Genomic DNA, 19,481 nt, shown 5'->3' on the forward strand with positions numbered 1-19,481 from the left:
TATTTTAGCTCCTTGAAGCCCACATTCCTTCAGATAAAACTATACTTAAAATCCCAGGGTAATATTTTAAAATTAAAAATCTCACTTTTAGATCTCCAGAATCAAAAATGGCTAAAGCTTAGACAACTGTCAAAAGTATTAGTAGAAATTAGTATACTGTAGCAAATTTCTTATGCCAAAGAAGGATCATTTCTTTAAGTATTCTTGAGATAAATGCTTCTCTTTAACTTATCACTATTCTCCTGACCTTCAAAAACATCTCCCAAATTTCAAATTATATTGTTAGCTTTATTTAAACCATTTACAATTAACTGGGTCATTTACTAGCTGCAGACTAGGAAACCAAGCATAGTATTCACCTCTGCCAAGGGCTGAACACACTATAGTGCCCACGAAGAGAAACCCTTGAGCCGTCATCTAAACTCCTAGGTCAGATATTTAAGAATGCCACTGATGATTCACTTTGGATAATGATTCACCACTGAATTCATAAACCATCTTTAATTTACAAGTAGGTCTAATTAGGCACATTAAAAAACTAAAAGTAACTCCTCGGATTCTACAATCTAAGTACCACTAAGGCAGGGAGTTAGGCCTGTTTTCCCAACCTCAGAATAGTTTCTAGCATATAGTAAGCACTCAATGTTGAATGAAGACACTGATTCATTTAAAAAGCCAACCAAAAATTTCCCTAGTGCAACGTGCCCACTTTTATTTATCCTATATTACATTCTGACCTGTTTTATGTGAAAACCTTTCTTCCATCATGCATTTGGAAAGGTTAGATTTCTTTCCCTCAATGGCACAAGCCAAAAACTCTCCTTGAGATGCATGTATTGAATTTTCACACACTTCAGCCATCTCGAAAAGTATTTTAGATAGTGATTCTATCCAGTTAAAATGTTAAGCTTACCCTTCTGTCTATGCCCTTCTCTGAGCATTGTCACTGTTATCTGTGAACTTTATACACTGTCATTAGATCACTGTTGGAAACAAAGATGGGCACAGAACTGACTCCAGTTGTGGTAACAAACTCTCAGGAAACAGTGATCCCCTGGCAGGCCTCTGAGTCAGGAGTATAAAGACCCTTTAGTAAAACACTTCATATTGCCCTTGATCACGTACATGACCCTGATAAAGTTGCTTACATAATCTTTCTAAGCCTTACCTTCTAGCCTACAAAACAGGTTAATACTGATAATTATCTCCTGGCAGAATGAAAAGAGATAATATAGCTAATACTTAACACAGTACTTGGTACACAGTCATCACTCTAAACTTTAAATACTGAATTCTGTTCAAAAATAAATATCAATATGTTAATTAAATATTAAAGAGATAAGCAATCTTATTTTCTGCAATACTTTCAGGCATCTTTCTTACAAAGAAAAGCTAAATAATAAATTAAACTAAAATATAACATTATTCTAGTTTATCAGTTTAATAGTAAATACTACTACTAATAAACAAATAATAGTTTAATAATACCTTAAACTAAACAATACATTAAACTCTGAAAGTGAGAAAGAACTTCAAAACTGCCAACAAAAGGTAATAAAAAAGTTTTTAGGCATGTTAAATTTAAGTGAAGTTCAAGATAGATACTAGCACTATTTTCCCACAACAGTAAACAAAACTATATTGCATATTATTTGGAATTGACAGAACCTATACTAAATATGGGACATGGAATTCATATACAAAGAGAAACAATAGCTCAAAAATGAATGCTCATAGTGACAACTAACCAGAGATTTAAACATTATCGTACCATGGCTATAGAAAAAGGAGTAACTGAGCAGGAAGAAGAAATTATCTTCTATTTTCCTAGGTTCTTTGGCTGGTCTAAGACTTGTATTGATATGAGACATATTAAGAGGAGAAAACCAAAGGGGCTTCCCAAGTGGCGCAGTGTAAAGAATTTGCCTGCCAATGCAGGAGACACAAGAGATGTGGGTTCAATCCCTGGGTTAGGAAGTATTTTGTCCTGGGGTACAAAATACTGCTGCAGTATCCTTGCTTGGAAAATATCGTCAAGAGAGGAGCCTGGTGGGCTATAGTTCATGGAGTCACAAAGAGTCAGACATCACTGAGCACATGTGCACACAAACACACATACACATGTACATACATGAAAGAGATCCAGAAAAACCAAGTAACTCCCCAAAATGGATGAAACCTTCACCATAAATACCATCTTCAGCTAAAGACCAAGGAGGGTATTGGGGAAGGGTTGACACAGATGTGATGAAGGCATGGAAATGGAAAAGCAAATGTTAGGAAAACAAATGTTTGGTAGGCCTTGCAGAGACACGGAGAAGGCAATGGCACCCCACTCCGGTATTCTTGCCTGGAAAATCCCATGGATGGAGGAGCCTGGTGGGCTGCAATCTATGGGGTCGCTAAGAGTCAGACACAACTGAGCGACTTCACTTTCACTTTTCACTTTCATGCATTGGAGAAGGAAATGGCATCCCACTCCAGTGTTCTTGCTTGGAGAATCCCAGGGACGGGGAAGCCTGGTGGGCTGCCATCTATGGGGTCACACAAAGTCGGACACGACTGAAGTGACTTAGCAGCAGCAGCAGAGACAACAGGACACAGAGTGGACTCTAAATCTCCGAGAGTTTCACCTATCACACCTAACTGTATTCTTTGCAGATATTTCTGCTGAATGGTCTATTCTTGGCATAGGTACTATATCTAAACTTTTCAGGGAGTTAGGGGTAAGGTCAAATGTGCTTCCAGGGGCTTGCATAGACTGTTTTAAGCTTGAAATGCCAGAAACATTTTGGGGTGGCAAATCTGGTTTCCCTGTGCTATCATTAATGTAACTATTGCACTGGAAATCAGTTTTTCCATTTATCAAAATTATCTCATTACTTTTATTTTTTTTTAAGATATACCAGGCTTAAAATATTCTGTTAAAATCAGAGGGCTGGTTAAAGTCTTATAGGGGTGGCACAACTCTCCACTCTAAAATACCTTTTTGGCATAAAGATTATTTTTGAGCTGAAACCAATCAAATCTCAAAAGGAAGAAACTTTGACCTTCCCCAAAGCTGCCAAAAAAAAATGTTAGTTAGAGGATCTGTTCCAGGAAGGGACCTATTCACCATAGATTAATCACAGTATGAATTATGTGCCTAGACAGGGAGGTACCTGGTGAAGTTTGCTTGTTAAAAATTCTTCTTTATGTCCCATTCACTGTCTCTGTGTGGCAGCAGCAAATATTTATTTACCAAACATTTGCTTTTCTACCTGCATGTCAACTGTTTTCCTCCCCTTTGACATCTCAAACCACTATCTCCAACATCCTCTTTTGTCTTTAGCTGAGGATGGAATTTAGGGTGAAGACTTCAGTCATTTTGATGAGTTATTCACATTTTTTCTGGATCTCTCCCATATATACATTAGTAAACTTTAGTTTTTCTTCTGTAACTCTGTCAATAATCCCATGTTATTTTAGTTCTTAAACCAACCAGAAGAAACTAGGAGGGCAGAGAAAAATTTCTTCCTTCCCAAGAGTCTCATAAGAATTTTTTAAATGAGTGTTCCTACTATAGTAAATGAAAAATGGTGAAGGTGAGATGAGAAGGAATTCTAACTAGAAATAGCAAGCTAGCAAGAAGCCTGTAGACAACCAAAAGTGGTTTTGTCTCCCCACCCCAAAAACCAAAGGCAGTTACAGGTTAGCAAAATGTTTTCTTTTTTTTAATTTTTTTATTTTTCTAATTTTATTTTATTTTTAAATTTTACATAATTGTATTAGTTTTGCCAAATATCAAAATGAATCCGCCACAGGTATACACGTGTTCCCCATCCTGAACCCTCCTCCCTCCTCCCTCCCCATACCATCCCTCTGGGTCGTCCCAGTGCACTAGCCCCAAGCATCCAGTATCGTGCATCGAACCAGGTTAGCAAAATGTTTTCTATTAGTCACACTGGTCTGTCTAAATCAGCATGCATTTGGTAAGCTCCTACCTTATCTATTTCTATCAAAACACTTTAGGCTGAGGTGTATACTGAAGTTATTTGTTCACTCATCCTTCTCAACAACACTAAACTTTTAATGAACCATTAAGAGTCTTACAATCAAGAACCTTGTTTCATTCATTTTTACTATAATCCTGAAACCCAGGTAATATCTAGCACACAGGGGCATACAATGTGGCTATTTTGCATTTATTTAACCAGTGACATCTTAATTTCATATTTAGAGCTTAGCCAACTTTTTAAAAAAGGTATTGATAGAAACATTTCTTCTTCAAGAAACCCAAGAGTCCTTATAAAAGTTGTCATGTCTTGTGTCTTCTTTTCTGTGAGGATCTATATTGGACTTAAGGAAGGCAGAGTCTAAATCACCTGGCTGATACCTTACGACTTAATACCATCCTGTGATTTCAGTGTTTTTGACTGAGTTGGTATCAAACAGCAAGACTACTTTAATTGTTGCAGGCTAATACAACAGAGGCAGAGTACCTTGAAAACTATATTACAGCATCCTGAGTAAATGGAGGTTATGAAGCAGTTCTGACAAAATATGATTCTCTGGAGGAGGGAATGGCAAACTGCCCCAGTATACTTGCCATGAGAAACTCATGAACTGTATAAAAGGCCAAAAAAAAAAAAATGACACCAAAAGATGAGTCTCCCAGGTCGGAAGGTGAGCAGAGGAGAATTACCAATAGTCCTGGAAGGAATGAAGTGGCTGGACCAAAGTGGATATGACACTCAGCTGTGGATGTGTCTGGTGATGAAAGTAAAACCTAATGCTGCCAAGAAGAGTATTGTATAGGAATCAGAAATAGTCCATGAATCAAGGGAAACTGGACATGGTCAAGCAGGAGATGGGAAGAATAAACACTAACATTGTAGGAATCAGCAAACTAAAATGGACGGGAATGGGAGAGTTTAATTCAGATGACCGTATCTACTACTGTGGGCAAGAATCCCATAGAAGAAACAGAGTAGCCCTCTTAGTCAACGAAAAAGTCTGAAATGCAGCACTTGGGTACAGCCTCAAAAATGACAGAATGATCTCTGTTTGTTTCCGAGGCAAGCTATTCGACATCACAGTAATCCATGTCTATGCCTCTACCACTGATGCCGAAGCAGCTGAAGCTGATCAGTTCTATGAAGACTCTGAAGACCTGCTAGAACTAACACCTAAAAAAGATGTTCTATTCATCATTGAGGATTTGAACGCAAAAGCAGGAAGTCAAGAGATACCTGGAGTAACAGGCAAGTTTGGCCTTGGAGCACAAAATGAAGCAGAGCAAAGGATAACTGAATTCTGGCAAGACAATGCACTAGTCATAGCAAATACCCTTTTTCAACAACACAAGAGATGACTTTACACATGGACATCACCACATGGTCAATACTGAAATCAAATTGATTACGTTCTTTGTAGCTGAAAATGATGAAGCTGTATACAGTCAGCAAAAACAAGACCTGGAGATGACTGTGGCTCAGATCATCAGCTTCTCATAGCAAAATTCAGGCTCAAGCTAAAGAAAACTGGGAAAAACACTAGGCCAGCCAGGTATGACTCAAATCAAATCCCATATGAATTTGCAGTAGAGGTAACAGACAGATATAAGGGACTAGTGTGCCTGAAAAACTATGGACAGAGGTCCGTAATACTATACAGGAGGTGGCAAACAAAACCATTCCAAAGAAGAAGAAAAGCAAGAAGGTACAGTCGTTATCTGAGGAGGCTTTACAAACAGCAGAAGAATGAAGAGAAGGGAAAAGCAAGGGAGAGAGGGAAAGGTATATCCAGTCAAATGCAGCTATTTCAATCTAGCTATGCAGAGACAAGAAGGCCTTCTTTAATGAACAGTGCTTAATAACAGAAGAAAAAAACTGAAAGGTGAAAGACTAGAGATCTCTTCAGGAAAACTGGGAACATCGAGGGAGCATTCCACCCAAAGATGGGAACAATAAATGATAAAAATGGCAGAGACCTAACAGACGCTGAAGAGATCAAGAAGAGATGGAAAGAATACACAAAAGAACTGTATAAAAAATATCTTAAAGAACTGGATTACTACAATGGTGTGGTTAGTCACCCAGAGCCAGACATTCTGGAATGTGAAGTTAAGTGGGCCTTAAGAAGTACTGCTGTTTATAAAGCTAGTGAATGCAATGAAATTCCAGCAGAACTATCTAAATCCTTAAAGGATGATGCCATCAAGGTTCTGCATTCATTATGTCAGCAAATCTGGAAAAGACAACAGGAAAAGGTCAATTCTCATCCCAGTTCCCAAGAAGAATGCGCGTGCCATGGGACAACTGCACTCATCTCCCATGCTAGTAAGGTCATGCTTAAAATCTTGCATGCTAGGCTTTAGCATTAGGCAAACCAAGAACTTCCAGATGTCCAAGCTAGGTTTATAAAAGGAAGAGGAACTAGAGATCAAATTGCCAACATTTGCTGGATTATAGAGAAGGCAAGGGAATTTCAGAAAAACATCTATCTCTGTTTAATCAACTAAGCTAAAGCCTTTTACTGTGTGGATCATGACAAACTGTGGGAAGCTCTAAGAGAGATGGGAATACCAGACCATCTTACCGTCTCCTGAGAAACTTGTATGCGGGTCAAGAAGGAACAGTTAGAACCCTGTATGAACACCTGATTGTTTCAAGATCAAGAAAGGAGTAGGACAGGGCTGTCTGCTGTCACTCTGTTTATTTAAACTATATGCTGAGCACATCATGAGAAATGCCGGGCTGGATGAGTTACAAGCTGGGATCAAGATAGTCGGGAGAAACATCAACAACCTCAGATACTCAGATATGCAGATGATATCACTCTAATGGCAGAAAGCAAAGAACTAAAGAGCCTCTTGATGAGGGTGAGAAGCAGAGCAAAGAAGCCTCTTAAGATTAAATATTAAAAAAACTAAGATCATGGCATCCAGTCCCATTACTTCATAGCAAATAGAAGGGGAAAAGGTGGAAGTAGTGACAGACTTCCTTTTCTTGGGCTCCAAAATCACTGCAGATGGTGACTGCAGCCATGAAATTAGAAGACGATTGCTTCTTGGCAGGAAAGCGATGACAAACCTAGACAATATGTTGAAAAGCAAAGACATTACTCTGCTGACAAAGGTCCATATACTCAAGGCTACAGTCTTGCCACTGGTCATGTACAATTGTAAGAGCTGGACCATAAACCAGGCAGAACGCCAAACAATTGATGCGTTCATTCTGCGGTGTTGGAGAAGACTCCTGAAAGTCCCTTGAACAGCAAGGAGATCAAACTAGTCAATCTTAAGGGGTATCAACCCTGAATATTTACTAGAAAGACTGATGCTGAAGCCCCAGTATTTTGGCCATCTGATGAGAATGGTTACTCACTGGAAAAGTCCCTGACACTGGGAAAGACTGTGGGCAGAAGAAGAAGAGGGCATCAGAGGATGAGATGGCTGGATGGCATCACCAATGCAATCTGAACATGAACTTGGGCAAACTCCAGGAGATGGTGAGGGACAGGGAGGCCTGGCATGCTGCAGTCCATAGGGTTGCAAAGAGCTAGACATGACTGGGCGACTGAATAACAACAACATGAAGTAGTTCAAGTAAAGTACTATAAGAATATGTGCATGGGATAGGACATTAACAGCATTCTAAACTGGAACTCATACTATATTATGGGTATCTTCACACTAGCAAGTGATAATTTAGTTTCAGTATTCCTGTCTGTCACATTAATACTGCTGGATTACATTTTGCTAGTAAGGCAATGGCACCCCACTCCAGTACTTTTGCCTGGAAAATCCCATGGATGGAGGAGCCTGCTAGCCTGTAGTCCATGGGGTCGCTAACAGTCAGACACAACTGAGCGACTTCACTTTCACTTTTCACTTTCATGCACTGGAGAAGGCAATGGCAACCCACTCCAGCGTTCTTGCCTGGAGAATCCCAGGGACGGGGGAGCCTGGTGGGCTGCCATCTATGGGGTCACACAGAGTCGGACACGACTGAAGCGACTTAGCAGCAGCAGCAGCAGTTTGTAACATTATTTAACCTATAAATGTTTTTATTTTATAGTTATGTATTAATATGAGTAGATGCATAATAAGTTAATATCAGACTTTATGTTGTACGTATTTAAGATTTTAAACTGTAACATGTCAACACAGGGGGTTTCATTTTTTAAAAATAGTTTTATGTATTACTTATGATTGAAAAACACCTTTTCAGAATTTCAAAATGGGCTTCAGGGGGTTTCTAAACACAGTGAACTTAATACTTTCAGAAGTTCATAGACCAACAATTTCCCAAGGGAAGTCCATGATTCCAAAAAGATGAGAAATTGGTTTGGAAATAAATAATTTGAAAAGTTGATACTCACTGGGAATACAACATCTCCTAATCTCTTAATGCTCAAGGGAGTACAGTATCATTGGTTTTCCCATGATTTGGTGAAAAGTTTATGATCAAAATTTCTGTTAAAGGTTTCACTGCTTTCAACTAAACATGTATCCTCTGTTCAACTAAGCTAAGATCTTCATTTTCTGCTTTATTCTTATCCTGGAATTACCACTTATTATATAGTTTGTTAGACAAATCCCATTCTACCCTTCACAAGGTAAACAAATGAGAAGCTTATAATATCATAGATACAGATAATCCTTTCTTAGTTTTATTTAATCATTTAAATAATGTCTTGTTATCGATATAATTCTGACTGAAACTCACCACTTGAGTAGAGAGTCTATCTTAAGAACCTCTGATTCAAAACTGCTTCCCTTAATAAATCATGTATCAAATGGTATCAACCATCACATGGAGTTTATTTAATGGGCTCAATGCTTTTAATAGGAAACTTAGTCCCACTTTTCTTCATTTCGTAACAGGCGTTACTGGAATTCCAATGTCAGCTTGCATCACTGCATGCAAATGAAGAGTATATTTCTATCCTTCTTGTAAGAAAATTCTCAAAGAAGAAGATTAATAATTATAAGGCATAAAAGACGCAATATCTAACTATGAAGCTATTACTATACACTGCAAGTTCAAAGAGGAATGTATTTTGAAAAGAGGCTATCAATATTTTAAGAAAATTCATCTTCATACAAAAAAGAATGGTTTTTTAAAGTTAACATCTGTAATAAATTAAAATTTCAGGAGATTTTAAAATGTACTCCATGAAATTTCAGAAAATATTTAAAAATTTCAGGGAGTGTGTCTTATTCAAATCTATGATGTTAAATAGTCAAGGGACAAAGTATATATAAAACAAAATTAATGTTCACTGTAACTACCTTATTTTGTCCCTGACTGGAAGTATAAAGAGAAACAGATCAGATCAGTCGCTCAGTCGTGTCCGACTCTTTGCGACCCCGTGAATTGCAACACGCCAGGCCTCCCTGTCCATCACCAACTCCCGGAGTTCACTGAGACTTACATCCATCGAGTCAGTGATGCCATCCAGCCATCTCATCCTCTGTTGTCCCCTTCTACTCCTGCCCCCAATCCCTCCCAGCATCAGAGTCTTTTCCAATGAGTCAACTCTTCGCATGAGGTGGCCAAAGTACTGGAGTTTCAGCTTTAGCATCATTCCTTCCAAAGAAATCCCAGGGCTGATCTCCTTCAGAATGGGGACTGGTTGGATCTCCTTGCAGTCCAAGGGACTCTCAAGAGTCTTCTCCAACACCACAGTTCAAAAGCATCAATTCTTCGGTGCTCAGCCTTCTTCACAGTCCAATTTTCACATCCATATATGACCACAGGAAAAACCATAGCCTTGACTAGACGGACCTTTGTTGGCAAAGTAATGTCTCTGCTTTTGAATATGCTACCTAGGTTGGTCATAACTTTCCTTCCAAGGAGTAAGCGTCTTTTAATTTCATGGCTGCAGTCACCATCTGCAGTGATTTTGGGGCCCAGAAAAATAAAGTCTGACACTGCTTCCACTGTTTCCCCATCTATTTCCCATGAAGTGATGGGACTGGATGCCATGATCTTCGTTTTCTGAATGTTGAACTTTAAGCCAACTTTTTCACTCTCCACTTTCACTTTCATCAAGAGGCTTTTGAGTTCCTCTTCACTTTCTGCCATAAGGGTGGTGTGATCTGCATATCTGAGGTTATTGGTATTTCTCCCGGCAATCTTGATTCCAGCTTGTGCTTCTTCCAGTCCAGCGTTTCTCATCACGTACTCTGCATATAAGTTAAATAAGCAGCATGACAATATACAGCCTTGACAAATTCCTTTTCCTATTTGGAACCAGTCTGTTGTTCCATGTCAGTTCTAACTGTTGCTTCCTGACTTGCATACAAATTTCTCAAGAGGCAGATTAGGTGGTCTGGTATTCCCATCTCTTGAAGAATTTTCCACAGTTTATTGTGATCCACACAGTCAAAGGCTTTGGCATAGTCAATAAAGCAGAAATAGATGCTTTTCTAGAACTCTCTTGCTTTTTCCATGATCTAGTGGATGTTGGCAATTTGATCCTCTGCCTTTTCTAAAACCAGCTTGAACATCAGGAAGTTCACGGTTCACATATGGCTGAAGCCTGGCTTGGAGAATTTTGAGCATTACTTTACTAGTGTGTGAGATGAGTGCAATTGTGCAGTAGTTTGAGCATTCTTTGGCATTGCCTTTCTTTGGGACTGGAATGAAAACTGACCTTTTCCAGTCCTGTGGCCACTGCTGAGTTTTCCAAATTTGATGACATATTGAGTGCAGCACTTTCACAGCATCCTCTTTCAGGATTTGGAATAGCTCAACTGGATTCCATCACCTCCACTAGCTTTGTTCATAGCGATGCTTTCTAAGGCCCACTTGACTTCACATTCCAGGATGTCTGGCTCTAGGTCAGTGATCACACCATCGTGATTATCTGGGTCGTGAAGATCTTTTTTGTACAGTTCTTCTGCGTATTCTTGCCATCTCTTCTTAATATCTTCTGCTTCTGTTAGGTTCATACCATTTCTGTCCTTTATCGAGCCCATCTTTGCATGAAATGTTCCTTTGGTATCTCTCATTTTCTTGAAGAGATCCCTAGTCTTTCCCATTCTGTTGTTTTCCTCTATTTTTTTGCATTGATCGCTGAAGAAGGCTTTCTTATCTCTTCTTGCTAATAAGAGGTGTTAATTAAATTTTCCTGTTATTTGCATTTCTAATTCTTTGCGACCACATGGATTGAGGCCCGCCAGGCTTCTCTGACCATGGAAATCTCCAGGCAAGAATGCTGGAGTGGATTGCCATTTCCTTCTCCAGGGGATCTTCCTGACATAGGGATCGAACCTGGGTCTACTGCACTGCAGGCAGATTCTTTACCATCTGAGCCACCAGGGAAGTCTATTTGCATTAGAGACATGGAAATATTTTTATAATTGTAGGTGAAGACAATTTTTTGGATTAAAGAGAATATATACTGCTGAAATTAATAGTATATAGTGTAGAGTTATTCTTAATTTTCCTTTTGAATATTTAATAATTAACTGGAACCAATCTCAAAACTGTACTTATTGTTTTTTATACCTCTACTTATTCTTTCTCCTTGAATCTCTCATGTTCTTTGTAACACCCCACTTCATCAATGGACAGATCATCCAAACAGAAAATCAGTAAGGTTAGAGCCTTAAATGAAACATTAGACCAGACCTACTTAATTGATATTTAAAGAGGATTCCATCCAACAGCATAATATACATTCTTCTCAAGTGCACATGGAACATTGTCCAGGATTGACCACGGTCTGGGCAACAAGGTAAGCCTTGGTAAAATTAAGAAAACTGAAATCTTAACACCTTTTCCAATCACAATGCTATGAGATTAGAAATAAACTACAAGAAAAATAGTGAAGAAATCAAAGAGGAAATCAAATACCTTGAAACAAATGAAAATGAAAAGCACATCAATTAAAAACCTATAGAATACAACAAAAGCAATTCTAAGGCGGATGTTTACAATGATACAATCATCCCTCAGGAAACAGGAAATATCTCAAATAAGCAACCTAACCTTACACCTAAAGCAACCAGAGAAAGAATAATAAACAGAATCAGTTAGCAGAAGGAAAGAAATCATAAAGATCAGAGTAGAAGTAAATGAAACAGAGACCAAAAATAAAAAAATTCAAAGATCAATGAAACTAAAATCTGGTTCTTTGAAAAGATAAACAAAATTGATAAACCTTTAGCCAAAGGATCATAAGAGACTCTTACAAGAAACTGTAAGAGCAACAAGTATGCAACAACATGTATGCCAAGTGGACAACCTAGGAAAAATGGACAAATTTTTAGAAAGGTACATTCTCCCAAGACTGAACCAGGAAGAAACAGAAAATATGAAGAGACCAATCACTGCACTGAAATTGAAACTGTGATTTAAAAACTCCCAAAAAACAAAAGTCCAAGACCTGATGACTTCACAGGCAAATTCCAAGAAGAGCTAACAATAATCCTCCCGAAACTGTTCCAAAAAATTGCAGAGGAAAGAAAACTATCAAACTCATTCTGTGAGTCCATATCACCTTGACACAAAAACCAAAGATATCACAAAAAAAGGAAAATGACGGGGCAAAATCACTGATGAACACAGGTGCATAAATCCTCAACAAAATACTAGGAATCTGAATCCAACAATACATTAAAAGAATCATACACCATGAACAGTGGGATTTAACCCAAGGAGTCAAGGATTTTTCACTATCCTCAAATCAGTGTGATAAACCACATCAAAAAATTGAAGGAAAAAAACACATGATCATTTCAAAAGATGCAGGAAAAGGTTTTGACAAAACTCAGCAACTATTTATGATAAAAGTTCTCCAGAAACTGAGCACGGAGTGTACATACCTCAACATAATAAAGGCCATATAAAACAAATCTACAGCTAACATCATACTCAACAGCAAAAAGCTAAAAACATTTCCTCTAAGATCAGGACCAAGACAGGGATATCTATTTCACCACTTTTATTCAACATAATTTTGGATATCCTAGCCACAGCAATCAGAGAAGAACAAGAAATAAAAGGAATCTAAATTGGAAAAGAAAAACAGTCACTGTTTGCAGATGCCGTGATATTATACACAGAAAATCCGAAAGATGCTACCAAAAGCTACTAGACCTCACCGATGAATTTAGTGAAGTTGCAGGATCAAAATTAGAGCACAGAAATATGCTGCATTTCTATATACTAACAACGAAAGATTAGAAAGAAATTAAAGAAACAATCACATTTAGTATTGCCTCAAAAAGTAAAAAATACCTAGGAATAACCCTACCCAATGAGACAAAACACCTGTACTCTGAAAACTGTAAGATAATGATGAAAGAAACTGAAGATGACACAAACAGATGGAAAGGTATAGGATGTTCTTGGATAGAAGAATCAATATTGTCAAAATGACTATATTACACAAGGCAATCTACAGTGGCATTTTTCATAAAACTAGAAAAAAAATTTAAATTTGTATGGAGACACAAAAGACTCTGAAGAGCCAAAGCAACTTTAAGAAAGAAAAATGAAGTTGGAGGAATCAGGCTTCCTGGTTTCAGACTATACTGCAAAGCTACAGTCATCAAAATAGTATGAATCTGGCACAAAAACAGAAATATAGATCAATGAACAGGATAGAAAGCCCAGAAATAAACCCACACATCTGTAGGCAACTTATCTTTGACAAAGGAGGAAGAATATACAATGGAGAAAAGACAGTCTCTTCAATAAATTGGAAAAACTGGACAGCTATGTGTAAAAAAAAAAAAATGAAATTAGAACATTCTTTAACAACATACACAAAATTAACTCAAAATGGATTAAAAACCTAAATTGAAGACCAGACAGTATAAAGCTCATAGAAGAAAACATAGGCAAAACACTCTTTGACATAAATCACAGTAATAGAAATCTAATTAAGCTGAAAAGCTTTTGTACAGCAAAAGAAATCAGAGAAGACAAGAAGATAACCCACAGAATGGGAGAAAATTGCTGCAAATAATGGAATCAATAATTGATTAGTCTCCAAAATTTACAAACAGCTCATGGGGCTTTAACATCTTAAAAACAACCCAATCAAAAAATGGGCCAAAGACCTAAATAGACATTTCTCCAAAGAAGACATATAGATGCCAAGAGGCATACGAAAATTTATTCAACACTGCTGTTTAATAGAGAAATAAAAATAAAAACTACAATGAGATATTGCCTCACACCAGTCAAAAGGGCCATCATCAAAATCCAGACAATAAATGCTGGAGAGGGTGTAGAGAGAAGGGAACCCCTCTACACTGTTGGTAGGAATGTAAACTGGTACAGCCACTATAGAGAACAGTGTGAAGTTTTCTTAAAAAAAAAAAAAAAACAAAAAACAAAAAATAGAGCTACATGTGACCCATAAATCCCATTCCTGCACACATATCTGGAGAAAAACATGATCTGAAAGGACACATGCACCCCAATGCTCACTGCAGGACTGTTTACAATAGCCAAGACAAGGAAGCAACCTAAATGTTTATCAACAGAGGAATGGATAAAGAAGATGTACAGATATATAAAGGAATAATACTCAGCCATTAAAAATGAAATAATGCTATTTGCAGCATCATGGATGGACCTAGAGATTATCATGCTGAGTGAAGTAGGTCAGACAGAGAAAGAGAAATATCGTATGATACCCTTTATAGAAACCGACTCACAGACTTAAGAGAATGAACTTATGGGTATGGGGGGAAACTGGGGGAAGGGATAGTTGGGGAATTTGGGATGGGCAGGAACAAACTCCTGTATTTAAAATGGATAACCAACAAGAACTTAACTGTAAAGCACAAGGGACTGTGCTCAATGTTATGTGGCAGCCTGGATGAGAGGGCAGAATGGATACATACATACATATATATGTATGTACGTATATGGCTGAGTCCCTTTGCTGTCCACCTGAAACTATCACAACAGTGTGAATTGGCTATACTCCAATACACAATAAAAAGTTTTAAAAACTTGATAAAAAAGGATTTTAAAAAGGAAGAAGAATCTTAATAATCATTTCAGATAATTACTTAGTTTTCTTTGCTACTAAGATAAATTCTCAGGCCCTATCATATGTAATTCTTTGCTACTAAAACAAATTCTCAGGCCCTATCATATCTAAGCCTGGGGACCAGCAGTGTGTATTTTAACTGGCTCTCCTGATGATTCTGATACACTCAGAAGCTTGAGGATTTCTGATCTACTTTATGCCGAGGAGTACAACTCTCGGCTTCAGTTAGGTCATTGTGGAGGGGACAGTGGCAAGATGAATCATCTAAATGATGATTCAGACCAATGGTTACAGTTTCCTTGTGTTGTTCAACTTCACTAGCTTAAAAATTGACACATTTTTTTGGTTATAGGGATTACTATGAAAATAATTTTTTAATATTTTCATTTATGAAACTTCAAATTCTTTGAAATACACCAAAATGTAATCTCTCTTCAAGTTATTCATTTTGAAGCAACATAGTGTCTATGCAGCATTAAGGAATATATAATCTGATAAAACTTATATTAAAATATTTACTACCCTAATCTATAGTTTTACTTCAGTTTCAGTGACATGAATTAAGCTTTGTCATATAATAGGTGATCCAAAAGGAAGTAGACTGACTTTCCTCCACAATCTGACTTCGAATTTCTCCAACCAGACTATATATTACCTGAAAAGGACTGGCTTATTTCAGCTTCGGGGTATTTTATTGGACTGCATATTTTTCTCCATTTGCATCCCATACAAATCCAACACATTCTTAATGACCCCATCTAAATTACTCTTTCCATGAAGTAATCTCTGTCTCCTTAGGCACAATGAGTATAGCCCTCTATTACTTTTGATTACCTCTATGAGAAGAAACAATGCTCTTTTCAAAGAACCTTTTTTTTTTTTTTTTTTAAAGGCAGCTATAAGGAAACTATTAACATTTTCCTTATGACAGGTTTCAGTAAACAAAAAGACTTACTTCCTGACACTGAATATTTAAGAAACTTTCAAAAGAGCAGATTTTAAATAATGTTAAAAAGAAAACTATTCTCATGAGGACAAGTTCTCACTATTTAAACATCTAAAGTAATGATCAATAAAGACTAAAAAAGTATTTATGGATAAAAGGGAAGGTCTTATGTGCTTGGCTCTCTTCTGTATATATCAACTGAGAAATACAAATCAAACTGATAAATAATAGTATGTCCACAGTCTATAGTAAAAATAAGTTTTGATAGGATATAGATTTTTCTGTAACCTGCAGAAAGATAAAAAATGATATGAAAAAACCTAGTTCATTTATTTCTTTCCAAAGCATTTACTGGGTGCCTACTATGTACAAAACTTTATTTATATTCCCTTCTCTCATGTTGCAGAGAATAAACAAGCACATTAAGAAAACAAGTCTGTAGTTTTAGATTTTATAGTATGCTTAATCCTCCAAACTAAATAACAAGTGCAAACAGCTGAGAAAGCACTACCATTTGAATAGTAACTAAGTTCATTCTACTTAAGAAAGATTTTGAATATCACCAATTCATGATATCCTGAAAATATGTCCTGAAAAAAAAAAAACAAATAATCATATTTATTTTTAAAATAAAATAAATCTTCCCCTGGGTTGGGAAGATCCCCTGGAGAAGGGAAAGGCTACCCACTCCAGTATTCTCAGCTGGAAAATTGGGGTCACAAAGAGTTGGACATGACTGAGCGACTTTCACATTCACTTTCACCTTAAAACACTGAGAGGATAGCATTAAATCATCAAACTTTTTCCTCTAAAAAGCTTCCTATATTATTAAATTAATGAGACTCTCAAAAGAGAATTCAGAGAGCAGTAACTTGAAGGCATTTGGATTCTGGAGTAGGAAAAAAAACTAGAAATACATTGCTTGCTTCTCTCTAAAATCATGATTCCAGCTGTTATCAATTATGATAACAGCTATATAAGTCAAAAAAGGAAGGCATTCTTATTTTCTGGTGGTGAAATAAACAAAACCATAATAGCTCAAAAGGAATGTTTACTGGGTACTCGGTACCATACAAAATTCTACCATATTAAATCGTTCAACTCTCACACCAGGAGAGAGATTCTATTATTATACATTGAGAAGAAGAGACTGAGACACAGATAGATAACATGCTCAGTCATCCAATGGTGGAGGGACCATTTAAATTCAAAGAATTTGACTTCAGAGCCTGACATATTAACTCCTATAATGACATATTAACCCCTACAGTCCATGGAGTCGCACATAATAAGTCAAACATGACAGAGAAACTTTCATTATATATATGATATAGCTTAAATTTTGTGTGTGTGTGTGTGTTAGTTGCTCAGTCATGTCCAACTCTTTGTGACCCCGTGGACTGTAGCCCACCAGGCTTCTCTGTCCATGGGATTCTCCAGGCAAGAATACTGGAGTGGGTTGTCATTTCCTTCTCCAGGGGATCTTCCCAACCCAGGGATCGAACCCAGGTCTCCCGCATTTCAGGCAGATTCTTTACTGTTTGAGCCACCAGGGAAGCTCAAGTCAAATTATAACATACGTAATTAACATAACTTGAAACTACTCTGAAATATGGACTGTTAGTAAAAAACAACTAGAGACACAAATATTTTAAAATAAATCATTATAAACTTCAGGAAGTTGAGGAATGTATTATACTTCCATTTGTCTTGATATAACTTGTTTTTCCTCACATAATCCAATTTCATTCAATCTAAACCCCAGAACTGAAAATATTTATCCCAGTGAGGAAGGTTTAAAATGCTGTTGTATAATATAAATGGATGAAATAATTAGAGAGATTAAGAAGAAATAACTTGGAGAAATGCTGTTTTAAAAGAAACAGACATGCTTCCTACCCAGGACATTTTAAGGTAAGCTTTTATTCTTCAAAAACAAAATTTAGAGCACCCTCTAGTGGAAAACTGGTGACAAGAAGTTTAAAATCTGTTCCTGAAATTTTACAATTCAGTTTCCACAAGTATCTATGCTGCTGCTGCTGCTGCTGCTGCTGCTGCTAAGTCGCTTCAGTCGTGTCCGACACTGTGCGACCCCATGGACTGTAGCCCACCAGGCTCCTCTGTTCCTGGGATTCTCCAGGCATGAATACTGGAGTGGGTTGCCATTTCCTTCTCCAATGCATGCATGAATGGTAAGTCGCTTCAGTTGTGTCTGACTCTCTGCAACCCCACAGATGGCAGCCCACTAGGATCCTCTGTCCACAGGATTCTCTAGACAAGAATACTAGAGTGGGCTGCGATATCCTTCTCCGCAAGTATCTATGACCTGGGCCAAAAAAGTATATTAGATAGACCTTTCTTTCCAAATCTTAACTCTTAAAGTATCCCCATCAATACACATAGACACACACAAGACAGAACAGCTCTCAAAGTTCAACAGAAAAAGGTCTCTTATTTATCAATTTCTAAAAGAGACAGGTAAGATCTGTGAATCGTCAGCACCTAGAACAATACCTAAATATTACAGATATATTGCTACTCTATACATTAAAGAATTCCACTGTGGTTATAAAATGAATACAATATAAAAACAAATGTAATTATTTTTGTAGTTTGATTCTGTGGTTAAAAGATTCAACTGAAAAAGAGAGCTAAAAAACAACACAGGTAAACATTTTCCAAATTATTTTTTTTTTCAAACACAGCATAACATTTTATAAAAAATATACTTTACTAAATGAATAAATTTGGCAAGAACCTCCAACTTCCAATTCAATTTGGTTACATTCTTTCAGGCTTTGATTATTAAAGGGACTGTATGGCCTTGATACAGACAGTTCCACATGCAAATTTTACCAGATAATTTTTCACACTAAAGATTTAAAGTTGAATATATGAAATTGCAGATTACATGAATAACACAGTTATTATATTAGCAATTAGTGAGGCTACACTGGATGTTAAATTCTTGGCATGAAAATTTGGAGAAATACTAATAGATAATATCATTACCTGAGAGACTATTTTAAGGGTACTTTAAAATCTACTTTCTGTGGAGGGCTGAAAAAACTTGGATCATATGGCATAGGGAAGAAAAAGCTCTATAGAAGAGAAGAAATATTTATTCATTAATTCAACAATAATTTATCAAACATTTGAGCTGAATGTTGTTCAAGGCTCTGGAGGCACAGTGAATGGACTGGGTCCTTGTTCTCAGGGAACTTACATCCTGAATGGAAGAGGATGGATGATGTTAAGAAGTCAATAAGCTCCATGAGAGCTAGGATTTCTGTCTCTTTTGTTTGGTATCTCTAGCACCTAGAACACCTAAAATATAGTAGGTGCTTAATAAATACTTGTTGAATTGTATTTGAAAAAAAGATAACTTAAGCTGGTGGTAAGTGTTGCAAAGAAAACAAAACAGAGTAAGTAGAAATGGAGAGGGGTGGGGTGGCAGGTATACACTATTTCAGACTCAAGAGTTAGAAAAGGCTATTCTAAAAAAGATGCCATTCAAACTTAAGCTTAG

At 37.0% G+C, this 19,481-nt stretch overlaps 1 protein-coding gene across 3 annotated transcripts in view; it reads right to left on the reverse strand.

Annotated features, from left to right (window-relative positions):
* The window catches only part of PIK3C3 (phosphatidylinositol 3-kinase catalytic subunit type 3), a 165,356-nt gene that overhangs the window by 17,057 nt on the left and 128,818 nt on the right, over positions 1 to 19,481 (reverse strand). The window lies entirely within an intron of this gene.

This window comes from Bos indicus, chromosome 24, assembly GCF_029378745.1.
Source record: "Bos indicus isolate NIAB-ARS_2022 breed Sahiwal x Tharparkar chromosome 24, NIAB-ARS_B.indTharparkar_mat_pri_1.0, whole genome shotgun sequence".
Taxonomy (NCBI): Eukaryota; Metazoa; Chordata; class Mammalia; order Artiodactyla; family Bovidae; genus Bos; species Bos indicus.